The sequence below is a fragment of the Macrobrachium rosenbergii genome, chromosome 31 (assembly GCF_040412425.1).
Source record: "Macrobrachium rosenbergii isolate ZJJX-2024 chromosome 31, ASM4041242v1, whole genome shotgun sequence".
Taxonomy (NCBI): Eukaryota; Metazoa; Arthropoda; class Malacostraca; order Decapoda; family Palaemonidae; genus Macrobrachium; species Macrobrachium rosenbergii.
The window spans coordinates 29,229,090-29,240,293 of NC_089771.1; the positions used below are offsets into that span (position 1 = coordinate 29,229,090).

General features: G+C 39.7%; 1 long non-coding RNA gene across 1 annotated transcript; it reads right to left on the bottom strand.

Annotated features, from left to right (window-relative positions):
- Positions 1-849: 849 nt before the first annotated feature.
- LOC136855488 (uncharacterized) lies at positions 850-9,284 on the bottom strand. Its single transcript, XR_010858046.1, has 3 exons — positions 9,253-9,284; positions 1,807-5,255; positions 850-1,771 (listed from the first exon to the last, which is right to left on the bottom strand). It is a non-coding gene; the product is annotated as an uncharacterized lncRNA (long non-coding RNA).
- Between the last annotated feature and the right edge of the window lie 1,920 nt (positions 9,285-11,204).

The following is an 11,204-nucleotide window of genomic DNA, read 5'->3' on the forward strand; positions in this document are numbered from 1 at the left end:
GATTCACCCTGCTGTGAACACCTTTCTATTCACACTTCTCAAGGAACAGCGTGGCGCAGACTCTCACAAGGAGTCATCGCAGCCTTCTTAACGACTCAATTTTTCAAATGAATCGAACCGAAGCAATTTATCAAGTACCAGATTGATCTGCTCTCTGTGTCTACTTGCTAATGCCAGCCAACACAGATCAAGCATCAACTCACTGGTTCAATTTCTAATTACTCCGCGTAACCACGAAAAGGAGGGATTGTATAGAATACAGAATTTAGGCGCGAGGCCGAGCACATGGGACCTGTGAGGTCATTCAGCGCTGAAACGGAAATTGACAGCAAAAGAGGTTCGAAAGGTGTAACAGGAGGTCAACCTCAAAGCAGTTGCACTATGAGACAGTTGTTAGGAGAGGGTGGACAGCAAGATGGAAGAAAGAGAATATGAATGGGGGTACAGTAAAAGGAATGAAAGGGGTTGCAGCTATAGAGGCCGTAGGTATACGCTGCAAAGAACCTTAACCTTAAACTTTGGCACGAAGTGGGGATGTGGGCTTTGCAGTAACTTTTATTAACATGTCTTTCCTGCTTAACACATCACGTATATAGAAAATGAGGAAGGGGCTATTTGCATTTTACTATGGCCAGGGTACTGTTTAAAACCCAGTGCCAAGACAAAATCACTGATGTTTGAGTGACGAAGTTAATCTGAACGAACTACCAAAGTTTTGCAATATCTTTTTCGTCATCATTGGTTTCCCCACCAGGCCAACCCCCAACACCAACCCCAAAAAAAAACTGTTGTCGCGTGGAAAGGACTGGATAAGAAGCAGATTTTAACCTTGATGGTGTTGGTCACATTTCCTGATGATATTTTTCGCTTTTTTCGGTTTTTTTCAACGCTCTCTCTACCTCAAAGGAAGTTTGTGGAAGTGTTATCTCAATGTTAGTGCTATTTGTCAGTATACGCGACATTTTCGGAAACGTGAATCATAGAGAAAAGGACCGGGATTCTATCTATACCCTGATGTACTGGACGAATATGAATTGGGCAGTCAGCAACGCTATAGACCCACCTGGGAAAACCTCTTGAGTCACCCGAGACGAGATGGGAGGGACACCCGCAAAAGGCGAGTCTTCAAGAAAAAGGGACCTTTCTCCTCAGTAAGGGAAGATAATTGTTAAGGTGAGTTGTTCGAGTGGGTCTTTTGAGTTTCTTAATCTATTTACATAACTATTTCATTTCTGTTATACCAGCAAATCAGGATTTCCAACCTGTTTAAGATTCCACGATACCCCGGTCACAGAGAACAGATTCCTCGTACACAGGATTCACAAATACAACTCGTACAATGCTCAATCATTTATTAGTTACTATGATACACAAACTGCACATGCACACACATTAACTAAACAAACAAGTCTTGTGTTTGCCTAAAGATATAACATAACATTGAACACATTGAATTTACTGAATACATTTTTGTTAGAATTATACACTTAAGAACTAATAATTTAAGGAAAATTGTACAGAAGACCTGTTTATACTACCTCATACAATGACAAATAAGACCTGTTTATACTACCTCATACAATGACAAATAAGACCTGTTTATACTACCTCATACAATGACAAATAAACTAAATAAAAAAAAGGCGTAGCCCTCATGTTGCTACTACCTCATACAATGACAAATAAGACATGTTTATACTACCTCATACAATGACAAATAAGACCTGTTTATACTACCTCATACAATGACAAATATGACCTTTTATACTACCTCATACAATGACAAATAAGACCTGTTTATACTACCTCATACAATGACAAATAAGACCTGTTTATACTACTTCATACAATGACAAATATGACCTTTTATACTACCTCATACAATGACAAATAAGACCTGTTTATGCTACCTCATACAATGATAAATAAGACCTTTTTATACTACCTCATACAATGACAAATAAGACCTGCTTATACTACCTCATACAATGACAAATAAACTAACTTAAAAAAGGCGTAGCCCTCATGCTGCACGTTTACAGATATACCCACGATTCAGTAATTAAATCATTTACTGAAGAACGTGTTTACAGTAGTATACAAACATACAGAATACAATACATAAATGTAACATTAAAATATCGCCACCACCTACAAGGGGGTGAAGTCTAAATCACGAATACATTCGTCCACTATTATAAAGAATAACATTTATGCAAAATATGCCATTACAACAGTGAAAGATGTTTGACCTCAGCATGCTTATTTCATGGATTTTTTTTAACTCAAATGATAAAAGTATGGCACAGTAAAACCCAAAATTCTCTTTGTAAAAAGTAGTTTTGAAAATAATGTTGTAATAAAATAAAAGTAATTTTTTTCAACAAAGCCTTTGCGTAAGATATTCTTGCAGATTCTTTCGGTCCTCTGCATTGCACGTCTCGTGAATTGCAATAAATAAATGCAATAAATTCAATGATGTTCGTTACATTAAGCATGCTGTGGTGCCCACAGGAAAAGTAAATAATTTTTGCTACATGTGCAACCGAAATTAATGATCAAATTACAAACAAAAACAACGAGCAAACAACTGACTGGAGTAGCTCTCTCTCTCTCTCTCTCTCTCTCTCTCTCTCTCTCTCTGGCCAAAAATATATAACATGAATGAGAACGCTATACGGCTGCTCCAAATGGTTGTTTTGTATTGCACTATATCATCTCACAAATTTACGAAAACAAATAAATATATTCTGTTTAATCAAGATGAACATTTTAATTTTAAAGACTTTTCCAATGAAGGATTGTATTAGTCTTCCTTTACGGATGGAGTCTTCAAATTATTCATATCACTGACGCAGAAATAGGCCTACGTTGTTCTCCGGGTTTTCAAGCTGCCTCATTTGAAAAGGTTTAGGGGACCTTTGCACAGACCTCTCTAAGTTTACATTCCTCTTGTACTTTTGGAGTTGGGTTCTTCACTGCGCAACGCAACCCAAGCACTTTTCTTTTGATGTCTGCATGGGAGATGTTCGCGAGAATCTGTACAGATGCCCTCAACTGAAGATAGGTTTGGAAAGCACCGGTGCAGATTCTTTTAAGTCGCAAGTTGTGAACAACATCCGGTTCTTTCTGCTTCAGTGGGTATGCAGAAGAGGAAATCTAGGTATCAGACACCATTCCTTTCCACGCGGCCGAAATGTTTCATATAATTGTGCAAAAATTCAAAGTCAGCGTTCTCATTCATATCTTGGCTGTACAGCACTCTCAACTTAGCATTTACACCAGATTTTTCGTCACCATAGTGTTCTCGTGTTTTCACAGAAGATACAGGCACAGAATCATTCACCTCAGGAACAGGGCCCCAGTGTAACTGTGCCAGATCCTTCCTTAACAGGGATATCCTTCAACTTGCAAGGGTCATCAACAGGTTGTATCAGAATTGTCCACGAGAGACCGGTTTTATAGTTATAGCCATGCAAAAGCAATGAAGAGAAAAAGAACTGTCTGAGGATATCGAAGAGAAGCCATTAGCCTTTCATGCAGTCCGTCCATCCACCAATGAAACCAAGAGAGTGGCACCAACATGATGAGTGTGGCTCAATTGCAAGCCAAATCCACTTGATGGGACAGAGTATTATGCACATACAATCAACCCCACTCTGATCACCATGATGGGCAAATCGGACAGAATACCGAGTGTCTTACTCCCAGAACCAACCAACCTCTGGAAACGAAAGGCGTGTTCTAAGGAATAATTCCACCCTTAAATACTAAGAGAGCTGTTAATCAGCTCAGTGGTCTGGTAAAACTAAGGTATACTTACTTTTACCAATACAACTCGCTTATTGGTAACTCTTAGGTTTAAACATTATTGGGTGCTTATGCGATGGAGTTCAAGAATCCAAAGGTGAAACTAGGGAAAAACTCTGTAGTTGCGTTGTGAGGTGGAAAATCCAAGAGGTTGGACACCGAGATGAGAGAAAGCTGATAAAATAGGAAAGAGCTTGAAATAATAATGATAAAGAGACGAGGCATACAGAGGTATTTTAGATCTGAGCCAGGAGACAATCGATTCCCATCGTTCAAGAGCCCTCCCACCCATCGCAAGGCTTTTTCGTAAAGTATGAATATTCTCAGGTGAACCCATATACCTTCGACAAGGCATTCTGTCACCGGCAGAGATTCCTGACAAGAAGCATCACAGTGATGCTTCTGAGCAACACGATAAGAATCTCTGCAGTAAGCGGTTACCGTTAAGCTGTCAAGTTTGTACACGCATAAGAACGGGACAATGTCACATTTAAGAGAAAATAAATGCTATTATTATCCAGCACTCTCCCAAGTGTTTCATCTTTTAAAACTTCACCAGGCCGAGGTCGACAGATCATGTTACCCAATGGCACGCTGCCAATTACTTCAATCTCTCCCTCCACCTTTCCGGAGAGGTTGCCGTCTTCGCGATAGCTTAGTCCATGAATTCTAAATCTGACAATTATGTTTTTCTGTATACCGCCGACTTCTAAAACTTGAAGAATGATATCAATGAAATTGCCAAGGTCACCGTTAGACTTGTTGGTGGCGTTGTCGACCTCTAACTCGATTGTTTTATTATCCACAGTGGTAGTTACAAAGAGAATAGAGTTGTTCTTCAGTATGATCTTGTGTTCATTTTTGACAGCTGTGTTTCCTTGGGGAGTGGGACTGTTCAACAACCGCGTTATAATAGTTGGTAATATAATGGTTGGATGGTTGATTCTGGCTGCACGGTGCCCGAAGGGATTCCGTCGCTTTTCTCTCCGGCTTTATTATCTGATGCATGTCTTGCTGCTAGTGTGATTGAAATTAAAATTAAAATTAAAATTATTAAAATAAAAATAAAAATTGAAATAACGCGGTTTCTTTTATTATTCGACAACCGCTCTTCGCCTAAAGGCCGCATTACAGAGGTTACCTGCAAATCCTTGGAATCCTGCATATCCTTGAAATCCTGGAAAGCCTTGGAATCCTGCATATCCCTGGGGTCCTGCAAATCCTTGGAATCCTGCATATCCTTGAAATCCTGGGAATCCTGCATATCCTTGGAGTCCTGCAAATCCTTGGGGTCCTGCATATCCTTGGAATCCTGGAAAGCCTTGGAATCCTGCAAACTCTTGGAATCCTGCAAACCCTTGGAGTCCTGCAAATCCTCTGAATCCTGCAAATCCATGGAATCCTGTAAATCCTCTGGTGTTGCGACTAAATGAATTCACCGTGACCTGAGAGCAGAGAGATAAAAAAAAGGAGGATATTGTGGTTATTGCAGCTGAACTGGCAAACACGACATTCCGGCTTGAAGTTAACTCACATTCACGGCAGTTTTGGCGTTGCAGATGTTGGAGATTTGCAATATTCAGGGATTTATATGGAGTGATTCAGCCCGTTGGTGATTACCGTCAAAACATAAACAAAAGACTGTAAATACCATAAAGGTAATGACCCCCAAGAAATATTAGTCCTAGATAACGACTCCCGAACTTTGTTGGGGGTCACTATCTAGGAAAGATCCATACTGTCTGCTGGTAGATGTTCATAGTTAAATCTCTGTGTCCTCGAGAACTTTCTTATACGACAAACGCCATTGCATCGAGACCAACAGAAAATGTGATATTTTTAGTCCTTGACGTTCAGCGATCACAACTTTTAAAAATTCAGGTTCGACATCGAACGAATACGTATTGCTTATCAAAATACTTTCTTTTACTTTACATTTATGCGAATAAAGTGACATAATTGACGAAATTCAAATATATGGAAGAGGCTTTCGAGAACACATTTTCTTTCCGTGTTTACATAAATTTTGGGTTACGTTTTCTATCTGATTTCAAATATATACTTTCTACTTGATGGCTATATTTTTCCTAATACTCGTACACACACAGACACACATATACGCGCCCCCGTCATGAAATTCCCATACTTTCTTCCATTTTTTTATCACAAGCACACAAAAGAGGCCATTCAAATTACTACCCATCCCATTTGCATTGCTTAACCGGAAGAACAAATCACAATTAACATATACTGGTAGCTACTAAATAGCTCTAGCTACTAAGACTCTCTTGGTTGCTTTTCATTTAGTCTGCAGTGCTTGTAAGAGCACTTTTGAACTTGGTCCTCGCCTGTCTCATCAGCAACGAAAAGTGTCCTTCCCTTGGGCTATCATACTGCCTCCACAGTGCACACATTTCTCGTGACTCATCGTGAGTGCATGTATCAAGAGCTCTAAGTTCCAGTGTTGCCAAACCCGCGGTTTACCCGCCCAATCGGGCTACTTTTGAACTGCTTGCCGCGGGCTATGGAATGGTGCCGCTACTTATCTAAAATTGGGCTACTTTGGTGACACAAAACCTGGCCATCACGAAGTCCGTTTTATAGGCCTTTACAAATTTTATATTTCATATTTATTGTAACGGAAAGACGTATATTGAATCTACCTCTATTTTGGATTTTAATAAATACTGTTTAGAGCATAATAATGAAATATTAGTTATTTTCGTTTTGCCAGTTGGTTGATCAGACTGTCGCCGTCTAGACACTGAACAGGAATTGAGGCGTTAAGGGTAATTCACTTCGAAATGTGAGTCACTAGTCAGATTCATTTTTCCCACTCAGTGAGAAGGTTGACTGCGTTAAAATGCCAAAAAAAGTGCAATTGGAGTGTTTATAAGAAACATTATAATCCCAAATGGGAGAGTGAGGAACTCGTGAAAGATTGGGCTAAAAGTGTTCCTGGAGATGAAACAAAAGCACGAGTCGTCACTAGGCAATCCTGGCTCTAACCAGGTCAGTCCAGCCAGGTGTGTTACGAGATTTGCCTTGACGAAATCTGTAGAGGTGTCTGCCAGAGTCCAGCAGCGTGACTATTATATTCGAACAGAATTCTTTTATGTCTCTCCCGAGGTGGTCGTTTCTACATTTGGGCCTACAGATACTGCAACCTGCCCAACAGAGATACCTTTAGATTTCGTCAAGGCAACTCTCGTAACACGCCTGGCTGGAATGACCCGGTTAGACATCTATATACACACACACTCACGCGACATGTTTTTTACTGTGGAGGCAAAATGGTATACCCGAAAGAATGGAACTTTGCATTGCTGATGAGAGAGACAGGCGAGAGCGCAGTTCAAACTTGCTCTCAAGCACTGAAGAATAAATGAAGAGCAACTATATGAGCGGATGCAATGTCTAGAAAATCAAAATCTGGCGACTACCCTCGGGGCCACGTCATCATAAACGACCTGAACGATTACGGATGACATAGAACAGAGGCGACGTAAACTATATAATGTGTGCGACAGGCAACCTTGTATAGCAAGGAGGTCTGCCGTCTATATCACCTTGACACGAAACTGTTGCTTTTCCCACTCTCAATGTTGTTCGCAATGACATTCTGTGGCGGCTCACCTACACACCTACCTACCATTCTGCTACGCAGAGGTTCGTAAAAAACTGTCTAGATCATCTAAAAATCATCGTTACGCGAGCAATGTCCAGTCTGATCACCCGACTGGGAAAGAGCAGCAATTCGCTTATCCAAACCATCCTAAACAGCCAGTCAAGAAGATCTGAAATGTGGGAATGATGGGTCACTGCAAAGGCGTATGTTCCATAACTGCTGTTTTCTTTTTTCACACGGATGGTCTCAGTTGCTGCGTAGACTTGTTCTCTAATGTTACAATTATTCAGTATTAATACTGGAGTTTCATTTTCTGGTTGGCTGCATGTCGAAACCAGGAGCGGAATGATTCATCCAAGAGAGTCTGGATGACCGACAAAGTATATTGATCCACCGGTCAGCCATTGCCCCCAGCCAATAGGAAAAGCGTCCCCCTCCCCGGCCCCCATTTCGACAGCCAATCAGAAATCGACGAACTTCACAACAATTCCTCCTTAAATTTTACGGTCGAATTCAGCAGAGAGAAAAACTCTGCCTTTCTTGGACCAAGGTCTAAAGTATTCTTTAGACCTTGTCTTGGACATCCTCGTAACCCAAAATGGGAAACAGTTTGACAGCAAAGTCTACACGAAGATGATTTCTCGGTGGCCACACTATAACCCATCCACTAGATGCTCCACGTGGCGGGAGACACCCGGAAATCGAGCGAGTCCAGTATTTCCAATCATTTTATTCTTTATTCATCCATATTCTCACAAAACATCTTGGTTCTTTTCTGACAACGATATACAGAACTGTTGGCTGTTCAAGATAGAACTACTTTTCCTCCGCTGTTGGATTCAAAGACACAAAGTTGACGGATTTTTCAGCGCAGAATGGATGATATTCAAAGGGAAATATTTGGATTACACAAAACAGATGATGAGCCCCATTGCATTTGTCGGTAGACGAATTAATACCCATAATTGTAATCAGCTAATCAGAGACACCCTTATACGTCCAGTCATTCATGTAAAGTTTTCTGTAAATATTTGAATTCTAATGCAGCTTACTGTGGTCAGATACATTTGAACGAGACATGGTCAAGGCCATGGAAAGGAATTGAATAAGAAAACTGCATTTTTATGGTAAAATTTGATAGAAATATAATATTTACTCTCTCTCTCTCTCTCTCTCTCTCTCTCTCGTTTCGTGTATAGGAATAGGTTGTTTATCAACATGATTTTGTAGACATTGTATCGATATTTATTTTCAGTCGTTGCAGCTACACTATTATCTTTTCCATGGGAAATCAGAACTAGCTTCAAAAGGTTTAGGAATTAGGAGAAAAATCGTTAACGAAGCGATACATGCTTTGATATAGTTCATCGTCTCAACTTTACACAGAAACCCAAACCTAACCATCCTCCGCGCCACCCCCCCGCGTCCCTCCACCTCCGATTCCCGTGTCGTGCAGTCTCTGGGGCTTAACGGAAACGCATGACGACTTTGCTTTATGTGATTTCTCTCTGATACAAGAACAGAGAATTCATTCATATTTTCAAGTTTCTACCACATAAAAAAAAACCCGGCGTTGCCATTTTGCGTGTCTAGTGAACGCAGGGGTTTGTAAAAGGAGTCTTTTCCCTGATTGTACCAACAGACAACATGGCGGAACGCCATTTTCCTTTCTGCCGTGAATGCGTTTTGAACTTCGTTTCTGAATGTCGCGTCAGTCACTATTTCGAACTGGTGAAAAATAACACTGACACTGCAAAGCACTCTGAATGACCTTTAGCTCACGTCGAATGGAATAAATATATGCGAGAGCTCACCCGTGTTCTTCTCTGAGGCTCCCTGGATCTTGCTCAGGGTTCCCTCAGACCAGAATTATCGTACCAAACCTCTTCAAATTATCGTTTTTGAGGCGTACATTTTTCATTTCCTTCAAAATATATCCTATATCTATTAATGTGATCTTGTCTAAGCTAATAATGAGTCCAGCACACAATTTAGTACAGTCATTATATCACCAATGTAAACATAAACAAAAGAAAAATTTAACATGAGAATTGAAGGTTGTGGTGGGGCTGATACATGACCCAAATTTAGTTATATGCAAAACGCATGACTACCTGTCTAATATCAGTATAATAAAGATATAGGGTTATGTTTTTTTAAAAGGAAATTTCAATTACTAATAATTTTATATAAAATAGATTATACTCAATATCATTTTGTAACAAGTATATTTACGACTGATTTCTCCTGGGAGATCATAAACCAAAAGACACAAAACTGCCTTATTCATCATCACTGATGTCACTAATGGAAAGGAAAATCTCATTCTTATCACCACTTTAAGCTTTCCTGAAGGCCTCAGATAGCTTGAATACTCACTAGTGCTTTGGCAAGCATTATGGACTAACAACTTTAAGTCTGATTTATTTCGTCTGTTCTGCTTGGCGTCCTTTGTTTAACTCCATCGAAATCAAAACATTTTTAACAGCTACCCAAAACTTATCTGGATTTCTTCTTTAGGTTTTGTGTCATGTTTGTTCCTGGAAGGTCTTCTATGACGAGCCTTCTCCATTCATTGTCCAGTTGTTGTAGGTTTGCATCATCTTGCTCAATTATTCTTGAAGCTTCATTACTATCACGATCTAGACTCAGAGCCAAGATAGTTTTTGATGCTGGTACCAAAGTCAAACCTCATCTTGATCTGTTTTGCAGCCGTGATCTGAAGGCTCTGCTGTGCTTTACCATTTCCTCTTCAAATTAGAATTTCACTCTCTCGAAATATATCTGTTCTCTCAAAAATTACGTTCATTATTGGGGTCTATGTCTGAGAGATCATTTTTTCATAACATAATACGGCTATACATAGTATACAAATATACTTGCTTATACAGTGATAACAGGTCACTTTGAAATAAAAGATTTAACTGATGTGAATTTTGGTAAGGCAAATTTTTCAATCGAACAAAAGGATTTCGTAATTTCTCATAAATACTAGTAATCATGATTGCAGAAGTACTTTAACGGTTGATATTGCAGATCTGTGAAGTATAACTGAAGTGGTCCCCATTGTTCTATCATTCCTAACTACCGCCGGGAAAGCCATCGTGTCCTTGAGGGTGGTTATGCTGTGGAGCAGCAGAAAATTTTAATTCATTTTTGGAGTGTTCAATACATTATGTACATCGTTCAAATTATCGCACATTTTCAGTAATTATCTTAAATATATCGGAAATTATCGTATATCGTACACAACGTTATCGTTTATCGTACAGAGGTCAATTATCACCGATAATTATCACGATCTGGGAACCCTGTGGAGTCCAGCACACTTACAGTAATACAAATTTAACTGAAGGTTGTTGGGGTCAGGTACAAAAACGCATGCTGCCATATGTATCGAGTTCTTTCGTGCCGTTCAGTATGACGAATCTCCCTGGGAGTCATAAACCAAAAGACACAAAACCCTTTAAAAGTTAATCTCCTCTTTAAGCCTCAGATAGCCTACCTCAGTGCTGGCGGAGAGAAGGATTTATTTTCGTCTGTTCCTTCGTCCTTTGTTTAACTCCATGTTTGATAGAAGTTCGATTACTATACCACTGAATATTGAAATCACTTATTGCTCTCTCTCTCTCTCTCTCTCTCTCTCTCTCTATATATATATATATATATATATATATATGTAATTCTAATAGCCACAATGCCCTCTTAACAGCTTAACTACGAAGCCGATATCCAAAGGAAGAACGAAGAGCCTGTGACGGCCGGC